Below are 12856 nucleotides of genomic sequence, written 5' to 3' on the forward strand. Positions count from 1 at the left end.
TAATTAATTTATCTGACAGTGAACATAATTGTATCTCCGGGTTGAAGAAATCTATGAGTGGTACATTCAGAAAACAATCTAAGCCATGTGGGTAGACAGGTGATAAGTAAATAGCACATCACTTTGGGTCAGTAACTGTCTAAATTTTCAATGTTGTTAATTTCTTATAAATGGCTCCATGCATCAGCCATACTTTTTCTAAAAGCTCCGGATGGATCATATGGAGAGAAATAGGAACACAAGTAAATATGACTCAGTTTTATTGGAATACTTTGAGTAATTTGGAGAGACATCATAGCAGGCAGAAAACTGGTTTTTCAAAATGAAAGAAAGGGAGTGTTTCTCCTAGATGGGGACAGTTGTGCATGACTTTAATATTGCTCTCAAACTTGTTTCCTATTGGCTTCATTAGTGTAGTATGTTGTATTATTGTTTATGCTTTCCATGATGTGGAAACTCTTTTTCTCTGCTATGATACATTTTATGAAACAGTCTTCAGCCATTTCTATGGCAATATACAGATTTATATGGCAATGTTTCATCTCCCTTCTCTGTGTGCTTACATGGCACAATGTAGTACTTTGCAGAAACACCAGAGCTAACTTTGAATGAGTACAACAAATAAGCCAGGTAAAGTGGCATGCTAATTAGCTTTCAGGACACCAACTAGTATGTTCAGACGTGGCTTTAATCTTCGTAAAGCATTGTGACCTGTATAGATGGAAATTATGTGCACAATAGTAAAACTACAGGTTAGTAAAGGTGTTCCAGGTGGACCATCTTTTTTTAAATTAAAGATGTTAGCAGAGTGTTGTTTGTGAGCGCTCCAGGAGTCGAGAACTTGCCCCATTTTGGTCTGTCCTGATCTGGTTACCTTTCTAGGTAACACCATGTTTTAGTAAGGCCTACAGCCAGGCCTTAGAAAGGGTTTGAGTATATTTTCTAGACCAGGGGTCACCAACACATGGCCCACAGGCTGGATCTGGCCAGTGGAGTTGGGGGGGCTGGGCATTGAGGAGCTGTGCTAGGGTCAGGTGGAAGCTATGATCACATCACCACTGCTTCTACCTGCCATGCCCTTTCCTCTCCTGCTCCTGCCTACAGCACAGGCACAACTTCCAGCTGGTAGGAACTGAGTGAGGCAGCTTCCACACTGCTCCTGCAGTTCAACTGTTATGTGGGGAGAAGCAGTGGCAGTGCAGACTCAGCTTCTTGTTGCTTGGCCCTGGCTCAGTTCCTCACAACTGAATGCTGCACCTGTGCTGCATCTGAGGTGTGGGGAATAGTAGTGGTGGCAGAGGCACAGCTCCCAGATGCCTGGGCTCAGTCCCAGCCCTGGCACAGTTCCCCATCAGCTGGTAGCTGCACTTGTGCCGCAGCAGTTGATGGGACTGGGAGGATTGATGGCAGTGCTGCTTGAATAAGTATCTGATTATTTAAATCGAAACAAGTATTTTCTTAACTTTTAATATAATGTTATAATCGTAAAAAGTAGGGCTTGAAGGGCCCTCTGGAGGTCATCTAGTCCAACCAACCCCCTGCCTGTGGCAAGATCATCCCTATCCAAAGTAGCCCATAGAAATCCTTGTCTAAACAATTATTCAAACTACAGACAACTACAAGGCATAGCACCTTAACCTGCCACAGGTACAGCAGGGGAACAGTGGTGGTTGGTGTCCTGCTGTTTGAAGGGGTTGTTAAAAAAGGTTCAAGAGATCCAAGGAAGAGGACCAGACCCCCTGCTACAGAGGAAGGCAAAAACCCTCACATTCCATACTAATTTGGGTGTAGGGTAAAATTCTTTCCTGACTCCAAATGCGGCAGTCCCTTTAACATTGAGCAGAAGGGAAGACCCTCTAGTTAGGAACATCGGGATTTTAGTCTAAACAGGAATGCTGGTACGCCCCACTCAAAATCCCCAGCGTTGGCAGTCGCCCAGTGCTTCTGAGGAAGGTGAAGTAAAAAATTCCCTCCTTGTCCCATGTGACAATCAGCAAAGCCCAGAAAATGCCTATAGCATAGTTCTTAGCTGCTCTTAGATCATCCCTGAGCAGTGTTTATCCAACCTCTTCTTGAAGACTTCCAGTGATGGAGGTGCCACAACTTCCTTTGGGAATCTGTTCCACTGACTCAGTGTTCTAACAGTGAAGAGGCCTTTCCTGGTATCCAGTCTAAACCTGCTTTGCTGCTATTTTAAGTCATTGCTTTTGCAGCAAAAGAGACTAGGTGTGTTCCTTCTTTATGACAGCCTTTCAGATATTCAAAGGCTGCTATCATGTTCCCTCTTAATAAACCTTTACACAAGCTGAAGGTGGAGGCAGAGTCTGAATTTAAAGACTATTTTCACATCCTTTTGTTTTTAAAAATGGTTTTCAAGACTAGCAGACGTTTTTATTTCACATAACTGCTTTTTAAATGTGCATGGCACGATGCACACTGTTTGGGACAGGACATAAAATTCCCCAGCCTGATTGTTAGGTGATTGTCAACATTGGTGGGGACAGCCCCAGGTCTAAGATGTATACCATGCATTTAATTTAAGGTGCCATACAAACCAGTCAAAAGGGTGTTTCATAGATGTGTATTTATATGTGAAACATCTTTGTGGCTGGTTTGCCATTTAATGGTGCCATGAATTGGCTGAACATGTGGCCTGTTGCAATGTATGGCACGATTAACATGTTAATCACATTGACAATATAACATCTGCCAGAGCCCTTATAAAAGTAAGGCTGGAAGGGACCTCAGGAAGTTTAACCTAACCTGGTCTTAAAAACTTCCAAGCATAGGGATTCCACAACCTCTCTAGGTATGGCATGAGTCATAATCATAATACCTTCCAAATCTCTCAGCCTGAGGTATGTTGGCTCTGCAAGAGATTTTAGATCCTATTTTTAATATACACAAGAACAACTGAGTAGGATATTACCTTACAAAGTCATTTATCAGATTGTAATGCAGCTATATATTTATGTTTGTTAAGTAGTTCTGCTATTTAATAAATCACATCTTTTCAAAATCTGTATGCACAGCTATTTTCTGTAGCTTGAATTTGGCAATCATAAAACTAGAGCTTGTTCATGTATTGTAGGTTAACAGATGTTGATGCTTCCTTTTTAAATTTTCCTTTTCTTAGATTTACCAATGCTGAGCTGCCTGTGGGATGGAAAATGTTTCACATACTAAATATTGTGGATTATATTATTCAAATCAACAGCGGGGAAGGTAGCAGTAGGAAATTAATTTTACTAGGATCTTCATGAGTAAGGTTTGATTTCTTTTAATTAGAAGATTTTGATTTCTTCTAATTATTGACTGGCCAATAATCGGCCATCAGTATCAGCCCAAAAATCTTTATTGGTGAACCTGTACTAAAGACAGAATTATTGCAGACCTTGGTATGATTCACACTTGCTGCTGAGTGCTTCAAATATAAAACTTAATCATTTTTCAAGCAGTTCTGTAAGATGAATGGGAGTTGTTATCCAAGTTTATCAGTTTGTGAATTGAGGCACAAGATTAAGGGCAAAAATCTTCGCTGGTTTTGGATGCCCAATTTGAAACGATTGAAACCTGTTTTTGAAGAGACTTTGGCAAGAATGCTGATAAAAACTCTGTTCAGAAAACTAAGTTGGGTTGTTCCACTAACTTGGGTTGCAGTTCTGACTGTTCAGCTCATCGGACTCTCTTGGATTCCATGGGGCAACTAGAAAATGAGGAGCAATCGATTAGTGACTGAAGTTTAGTTTAAATGACCCGTCTAACTAGACACAAATTCTTTGACAGCTGAAATTCATTTCTCCAGGGGAACATTCAGCTGCCCTAATCATGAGACAATCGTTTCTCTTCCTGCAGTTCCCTGCTTAATTTGTTCTACACCTAGCTTTTGCAACAAGTGAAGCAGGAATCCTAAAAAAAAGTCTTCACACAACACTGATTTTCCCAGACCAGTTCTTTCCTGTATGCTGAGTGAGGTAGGGGTCCTCTGGGGTAAAAAGTAGCATGGGAACTTGCAGTCAGTGGTATAATAATACATACATGGAGGCGGGGGGAGAAGGCAGGGATTAAAATTAACCAGGCAGTCTCAATTGTGGCGTTTCCTTACTTGTTAGTGTTTGATTTTACAAACTTCATGGTTTGTTTTCTAATGGTAGTTATTTGTAGATAACATCTTAGGTGTTTGGGGCTGTGGAGATGAGAAGAAAGACTAACTGGAAACAAATTATGTTGTGTGGCATCGTGGTGATCCAGACAGGTCATCAACGGTCTGGAATCTATAAGTTATCTTTACACTTAAAGCTGAGGTTCACCTTTAAGGTAATCCTCAAGTTCATACATGGTAATCTTTTATACCTTAACTCTTAAGTGCAAGCCATAGTGATGGTTAGCCCTTTGACTAGAAATTCTGATGAACCAGGTATGAGGTGGACCTTGTCCCTACCTATCTCCTAGCCTTTCTGGTTCTTTAGTTTCTGCAAGGAGCAGTCCCACATTTCTCTATACCTCTTTTTGGCTCTTATGTACCCCATTTCCCCTCTTTACTACCCATAAATACATAGCTGGAAGGAGAGAAGGACTCTGCACACTGGATTACTTGAAGGGCTCTGCTGGAAAACTGGGATACATCTTAGTGCTGTTCTTGACTTGTAACACAATGTGGATAGCTTTGGTGTGGGCACAAAAGATGATATAGATCAGGAAAGATGGTTCATATGGTTTAGGTTATCTGGGGTGACCTTAAGCTGAGGGGAAGTACTTCTATCATATACCTCTGCCACTTGAGTTAACCAAGTAATTATTGGTATCTTGTCCTCTTGCATATTGTCTTTTCTGTCCTTAGGTAGTTAACTGTGTTAGTTTGGAGTTGGGCAGAAGGCAGGCAGGCTGGCACCTTAAGGATTTAGTTGGTTCAGAGAGGCATAAGCTTTCACGGGTGACCATCTACTTCATTACATGCCAACATGTAGTTTGTCTATGAAAGCTTATGCCTCTCTGAACGAAGTAGTCCTTAAGGTACTACCCTGCCCTTTCTTCTGTTCTTATAGAGTGACCCTCTGTGATTTTTTTTGGGGCTACTTCTGGGTAATCTTGCCTGAACAGAGGTATATATAAATTTTTCTCTTTTAGAGATTAGTGTTGGACTTTTAAAAGATATATTTTTACAGAGATTTGCCACCTATTATAGTAGGCCTTGGCAGTAATTTATTTTTGAGAAACCACAAACATGTGCAAGCTGAAGAGTGTTTTCAATGTTTTACCAATTCCAGGTTTCTAGGTGAAGTGACACTCCCCTGATTTCTCTGATGATCTCTCTGATCCATGATACCACTTTAGCTTTCAGAGACCTCTCAGTCTCTTTAAAGTTCAGTGCTTAGTAGGACTTCAACCTATAAATCCTAACACCCCCCCCCCTTTCAGGTTTCCTTGTACAGTCTGAACAAAAAATATCTGCCACATACAGCAATATTGTGGGGCTCCCCTTTACTTCTGACAGAGTCCCAGGACCTGTGCAGCAGGGGGCAGGGAAGGCAGCCAGCTCCACCTTGTGCACTCCCGAGTGCAGGAGCTGTAGGCATGCTGTGTGGAGCCCCCACAATAGAAGTGGGCAGGGCAGGCTGTGCTTCTAGCTGCAACGCCCAGCGCTGGCTGGAGTCACTGGCTGCCCTCATATGCTGCTGCTCATAGTGGAGTCTGTGCGCCATGGGACGGAGTGTGTAGGGAGTCCCCACATGCCCCTATCCTCCTGCATACCCCACAAACTGCACACACTAACACCCTGCCCCCACAACCCCCCACATGTATACCCCCCCCAACATGGCCACATCCCCTCACAACTCTACCACACACCCCGCACCATACGCATGCCTCTACTTCCCCTGCTCCCCCCAGACTCTGCTTCTTCCCTTCCTTCTCGCCTTACTGTCAGATGTTGCTCTGGCTTATCTGTTCCTGAGCACAGCAAGTGGAAGGTCAGTCTTTGCCTGGCTACGCAACAGTGGAAGTGCTGCTGATTGGTTGGGCAGCTAATGCACCAGTGTCTGCGCTGCAGTTTGACTGGGTAGGGGAAGGAGTTTTTGTGTTCTGCAGTGGGAAAGACCCCAGGTCCAGCCAGAGCTGAGCTGTGCCTGACATGAGGTAGGGAAGGGGTTTGTGGGGGGGGCAGGAGGCTGTTGCAGGTCTGGCTCTGCCCCCAATCCAAGCTTAGGGCCAGAGTCAGAGCCACAGCAGATGAGCCAAAGCTCCCGCATACCCACTCACTTCCACTCCCCACGCCCCCACTGCCGCTTTCCCCACTTCCTTGCCTTCCCGCCAGCTGCTCTGCACCATGTGGCTCCTGTCTTCATGGCCAGACCATGGGACTCAGCAGGAGCCAGCCCGGCCCAGCCCAGAGGACTGGGGTGATCACTCCACGGTCCTCCCCTTCCTCGTCCCCCTCCCCCTTTTTTTTACCTGAATTTCCTGCTCAGGTGCAAGCAGGCACAAACAGCCCCATGGTCCCTGGCCAGAAGCCTCTGGCTGGCTGGGTGGGGCCAGGCTGGCTTAGCTGTTCAGAGTCCTGCTGTGGCTTCCCCTGGGTTCTACTGCCCCTGACTCCTGTCATCTTTCACAGGCAGGCTGGGGCAGATAAATATTAATTTTCTAAATTTTTTAGGGGCCCCGCAAGCTAGATAGAATGGCTTGGTGGGCTGTATTTTGCCCGCCCCTGGGCTAGCATCATCCAGCTATTGACATTTTTGCTTTAGTTTTTAATAAAAAGGACTACGGAACTTCTGCTCTAGGAGAAGGCTCAGCCTAGGCTCATTGCCTGATTCTTTCCTTATCGAAAGGCTAGCTGTATTTTCCTGCCTCTTAATTCTGTGAAAACTGCTAAAGGTGAGGGAAGACGTGAACAACTAATTCTGCTAGTCCCAGCCTGGCCAAGACAGTAAGGAGCCTGAGCCAGATTTTCCAGAAAGGTAGAATAGGTTTGTCCAACTTCAGCACCAGTCAGGCCAGGGGTAGCTTGCTGTGCAGGTCACACTGCAGGGCATCTCCCCTGGAATTGGTTTCTGCTACACAGGCTGCACCAGTCTAAACACCCCTGCTGGCCTGCCCTTCTCTACACACTAGTGGGAGAGGCAGTTGTAAGGGCTCACAGGTCACATGCAGCCTGCAGACCACATGCTGGCTTGTTCTGGGCTGCTTATATCCCACAGGCCTCCATTTGGGCATCCTTGAGGTGGAATATCTTATCTGCAACTTCATATGTTACATCAAACAGCCTGGATGCTGTATAGCTCTTGATGATCAATGGCCTGCTGTCATCTTTTGGAGACTTCTTCATTCATATTGGAAGATGTCAGACAGGCTAAATGGTCTCGGTTATTGGCCTTGATGGTGTTTAACATTTTTTCTTTTAAATAAGGTTTTCTTTCACTCTTTTTTAGATTACCTGCTAGAGTTGAGGCCTGATGACTTGTTTCAGCTCTATCAAAGTGTATGTACTCCCTGTTGTAGGTCATCACACACCCTGAAACATCAGTCTGTCTTATTTTTCTAAGCAGTATTGAATATCTTAGTTGAGCTCTTAATGATCTTCATTTTGGTTTGAGGTCTGGTTCCTTAGTGATACCTGTGCCTGGGCCCTATCTAAACTGACCTGATAGGTGTCTAAACAGGACTTACGTGAAATTAAGGTGCATAGGGTATAGACAGACATAACAGTTGTATTGCTATCAAAGATGCCATGCAAGCTGTAGTGTTGTAACTGTTAAATCTGCCTGGTTCTGTAGTTATATAGGTGTAGCAACACTGCTCCAGATTCAACCTTGCTTTACTCAGGGTCAAAGTTAGATCAGTTTAGCTAACTTTGTATCGCCACAAGATAATGCAGCCATAATAGTTATGTTTGCAACAACTGCTGTGCACTCCTGAGCAGCAGTTCCCTCTCTCCTTTGAAAGCAAGTGATATACGCTAGTCCAGGGGTGTCCAACCTTTTTGAATGTGGGGCCAGATCACGAACTTTTTATCACCCAGCGGGCCGGCGAGCCATATTCAAAGACGTCACAGGAAGTGGTATCATATCAGGAAGTGATGTCACGTGACCTTTGACACCAATGAAGTTGCAGGGGTTGACATGGTGCTGCAAGAGCCGGTTGGCTACAACCGGGTTGACCTGGTGCTGCAGAAGCTGTGTGACCAGGCTAGGGTTAACTTGGGGCCCGCCCGGCCTGCCGGTGCCATGCCCGGGTTGACATGGTGCTGCAGGACCCGCCTGGGCAGAACCAGGTCGGCACCATCCAGGAAAAGCAGCATGCAGCTGAAGCCGGCTTCCCATGTGCTGCTGGGGACGGGAGGAGGCCGGCCAGGTCTGCACCAGCCAGCAGAAGTGGCGGCGGAGCTGTGTGCTGCTTGGAACTGACTGGTGCAGGCTCGTCCCATCCCAAGCGTCACACGGCTCCGCTGCTGCTTCTGCTGGCCAGTGCAGACCCGGCCAGGCTCCTCCTGTCCCCAGCAGCACGTGAGAAGCAGCCCCCTTGGGGCCTCGCGTGTGGGCGACCGGGCCCAGAGAGCTGCAGTGCCCGGGGGGAGGCTGGCCAGGGGAGTGAGCAGGCACCGCCTTGCTGTGGGGCAGGGCAGGGCAGCGGGGCTGGCTTCAAGCATGCAGGTGAGGAGGCAGGCACTGGCTGGCAGCGGCTGCTGCTTGCCCTCCCACGTAGGGCCGCTCCACCGGGCCCTGCGGGGGTAAGCAGCTCCCCTCCCTTCGCCTCAGCAGCTCCATGGCACCGCCGCCACCCCGCGCTCCGTGACGGCGACTCTGCACTCCGTGCTCCATGCCGCCACCACTGCCGTAGCTCTGCGCCCTGCCTCTGCTGTGGCTCCCTGCTCCATGGTGGCAGCACTGCCGCCACCGCGGGCCAAATTAAATGGCTTGGTGGGCCGCATGTTGGACAAGCCTGCACTAGTCCATACCATAAGTTACAAATGAACACTCAGCATCCATATATCTGCTGAGATGCCTAGTTTCAGTAAGTGTTTCTATTCAGTTAAAAAGGCTTGAAAAGATTCTTAAATGTTTAGTTTTGGGATGCTGTGTGTACCCAGATTTGAGCTTCTAGGCATCTCAATCTCAACTAATCTTTTTTTTTTAAATCCGTATGAGAGCTGGGAGGCATCGCAACTCCACCAGATTCTTAGGGTGAGGTCAGAGTGTACAGACTGTTGGGTTGCTGCATATACAAAGCACAGGGATTTAGATCAGTCTCTTGGGGAAAAGTACCTACATTTTAGTCAGTGCAGTGTGAGACAGTGGCTTGGAGATCAGTAGCTTTTAGTCCTACAACCCTTGCTTGGTATGCTGTTTACATCGATAAGAAGCTTCTTGCCACTCCATCTGCGGCCATCATTTTGACAAGGATGAATTGGGGATTTAGTATAGGCAACCAAATCAGGAAGAGGAGCTGGATTAGGCATTCTTCAAGCACCACCACCACCCCCTTCAGGTTTCCTTATACAGTCTGAACAAAAAATATCTGCCACGTATAGCAATATTGTGGGGCTCCCTTTCACTTCTGACAGAGTCCCAGGACCTGCGCAGCAGGGGACAGGGAAGGCAGCTGGCTCCAGCATTGGACTTCCCCATGTGCACTTCTGAGTGCAGGAACTGCAGGTGTGCTGCATGGAGCCCCCACGATAGAGGTGGGCTGGGCAGGCTGTGCTTCTAGCTGTAACGTGCAGTGCTGGCTGGAGTCGCTGGCTACCCGCGTGTTCAAGAAGTATATTCAAAAGCTAATTTCCTGTTCCAGAAAATGAAGGATACAACTAGGATGTCTTGGATCTTGTCCTGACTAACAGGGAAGATTTGGTGAAGGATGTGAAGGTGATGGGTAACTTGGGAGGAAGTGGTCACACTATGATAAAATTCTAGATCCTGAGACAGGAAAAGTGTGAGGTCAGCAAAATTTAGGACTAGATTTAAAAAGGCAAATTTTATCCAACTTGAGGAATAGGCATGGTGCATGCCATGGGAGGATAGATTGAAGGATAAAGGTGCCCCAAAGGGCTAAGAGCTTCTGAAGGGCACAGTATTGAAAACCCCAAAACAAACTGTCCTAATACAAAGGGATACCAACCTGGCTGCACAAGGTGCTTCTAAAATGCTTCAGTGAAAAAATAAAGTGTGTGCACAATGGAAGAATGGACAGGTTGCCAAGAAGTGTACCAAGAAATAGCAGGAACCTGAAGGGACAAAATAAGGAAGGCAAAGAAAGAATGAATCACACTGGGCACAGGAAGTTAAAGATGGTAAGAAGAAGTTCTATAAATAGGTTAGCCAGAAAAGAACCAAAGAAGCTGTGGCTCCTCTGTTAACAAGCCAGGGGGAACTCCTAATCAAAGATGCAAAGAAGGCAGAGGTACTCAACAGCTACTTTGCCTCAGTCTTTACAAATATTTAAGTTGCCAGACACCTGATAGGGATTATCTGGATAAGGAAGGGGGCAAGCTGAATGAGAAGATAGAGCTTTTGTTGGGTCTGAATGAATTCAAGTCAGCAGGGCCAGATGAACTTCATCCCAGGGTGCTGAAAGAACTGGCAGAGGAGCCCTTGGCCAGTTACCAGAGGACTGGAGAAGAGCTAACATCACAGTCTTCTTTTAAAACGGCAAAAAGGAGGACCCGGGGAACTACAGACAGGTTAACCTCACTTACAGGAGCATATCCTAAGGAAGGCTTTTTGCAAGCACCTGGAAGAGGAAAGGCAGATCACAAACAGCTGGCATGGATCTATGAAAAACAAATAGTGTCAAACTTGATCCCCTTCTTCAAAGTATCTTCATGGGTGGATGAAGAGAATGCTGTGGATGTAGTGTATCTGGACTTCAGCAGGTTTTGACAAGGTCCCACACAACTGTCTCATAAATAAACTGGAGAAATGTGGGCTGGATAAAAGTACTACACGGTGCACAGATGACTAGCTGAATAGCTGTAAGTAAAGGGTAATTTTTAATGGGCCTATGTCGGAAGGGCAGATTTTGATTGGAATCCCACAGGGGTCAGTCCTCAGCCCAGTGCTGTTCAATGTGTTTATTGATGCTTATTGGGCAGGTTTGCAGGTTACACAAAACTGGGAAGGATTGTGAGCATGGTTCTTGATAGATTAGAAAGTTAGGCTGGAGCCAACAGGATGAAGTTTAATTGCTGACAAATGCAAGGTGATACACCTCGGGAGGAATACTCCAAAACATAAATATAAAATGGGTCCTTGTCATCGATGTTCCTTCATGGTCAAGCTTGATCACTCCCACGGCTCGTAGGCTTGCAGATGATTCCACTGATGGCTAAGAAGGTTTGTCCTAGAGCCACAGACTCATTGGCAGACACCGCACATGGTGGTTAAAGGGAGGGTCAAACCACATATTTCTCAGTCTTTTTTCTTTCCTTCTGTTTGTCATTGAGCCATTGAGATGTATACCTTCTGCATCTACCTGCTCCACCATTGATGTCTATGTTGTGTTTGATTGCTTTTTGTTTGATGCCTCACCTTTGACCTTGCCACCATGGACTGACCTCCTACCAGGAGTACAAGACTCCTGACAGTGTTACTTTTAGGGCATCAGTGCATGTGTAAGCCTTTCCATGGTCCCTAGGTCCAGTCAGAGCTGTCCTTAGCTCTGACTGGACCTTGGCAATGGTGGCGCGTGGTGGACGCAGCGGGGTTCGTACAGCACTGTCAACAGGGCCCCCCAAAGCACAGGGCCCAGTGCGATTGGGGCCTCTTGGCCAATCAGCAGTGAGAGATGCTGTAAGAAAGTCTTTGTCTCACCCCAATTTAGATTGTCTCACCCCTACTTATGTAGATTTTATCTTATGGATTGTGTAGAATGGCTTGGATAGAGATGATCCTGCTTCAGGCAGGGGGTTGGCCTAGATGACCTTTGGAGGTCCCTTCCAGCCCTCCTTTTTCTATGATTCTATGAAATGTGTTACCTAGACAAGCTCTCTCTGTAGGCTCACCCCAAGTTTGTAGCTAAAGGTATCAATTTCACTTCAGTAGTTTTCCCTAACAGTATTCTTCCAGAAAACCTTATATTTGAGTTGGCTCATTTCCACATATGCTTGAGATTTTGCTGGGGGGGGAGGAGTCTTGACTTTTACCTGCATATAACTCAGCCTTTTTCAAAATTTCCTAAGTTGTTTGATTATAAGTTATTTGACCTGAAATATCAAAAGGCACAGTGACTTGTATCCAGTGATTGCTTAACTAGATCTCAGATGGTGTCAGGGTAAGCCACAGCGTTACAGTAATGATGACTGCAACTTTCTGCTAGAGTCCTAGCAATCTTAGTCGCCTCTCTTTGGACGTCTCCAATCCAGACCTCAGGAAGACAGCAACCTGGAGCTCCATATTCATCTTTGCCAAACATTGTCACTGTGGAAGCTTCTACAGTGGATGCTGTGTCATATTTGGACCTGCCCTTACTGTATCAAATGCTGTTTTAAGTCAGCCACATATGGAAAAACACTTGAAAGAGGAAGAAATTTCTTGCGCGTTCTTATAGATGCACTGTTTGTTGTGCATAGCCTGCATTCTCTTCTGCTTCCCCACTTCCTCAGTCCCCGCCATTCTGGATATCTTTTGTTAAAAAAATGGGCAGAGGGATGTCCTTGGCATAAAGTATAAGGCACAGTGTGTGTGTGTATATATATTGCAGGACAACAATGTCTCCAACCTCAAGTGCTTAAGATGCATGTGCCACTCCCTTGTGGTATATGCATATTGACAATATATCTTGAACTCCAGTTACTGGTAAGTAATCACTGTACATAAAATGGGGAAGAAGAGATTTTTTTCCCCCTTTTTTGACTCTTAAATAT

General features: G+C 45.9%; 1 protein-coding gene across 8 annotated transcripts in view; it reads left to right on the top strand.

Moving 5' to 3' along the window:
• Window positions 1–12856, top strand: part of PPM1B (protein phosphatase, Mg2+/Mn2+ dependent 1B) — a 103093-nt gene that overhangs the window by 69271 nt on the left and 20966 nt on the right. The gene's annotated exons all lie outside the window — the stretch shown is intronic.

This window comes from Alligator mississippiensis, chromosome 1 (assembly GCF_030867095.1).
Source record: "Alligator mississippiensis isolate rAllMis1 chromosome 1, rAllMis1, whole genome shotgun sequence".
Classification (NCBI taxonomy): Eukaryota; Metazoa; Chordata; order Crocodylia; family Alligatoridae; genus Alligator; species Alligator mississippiensis.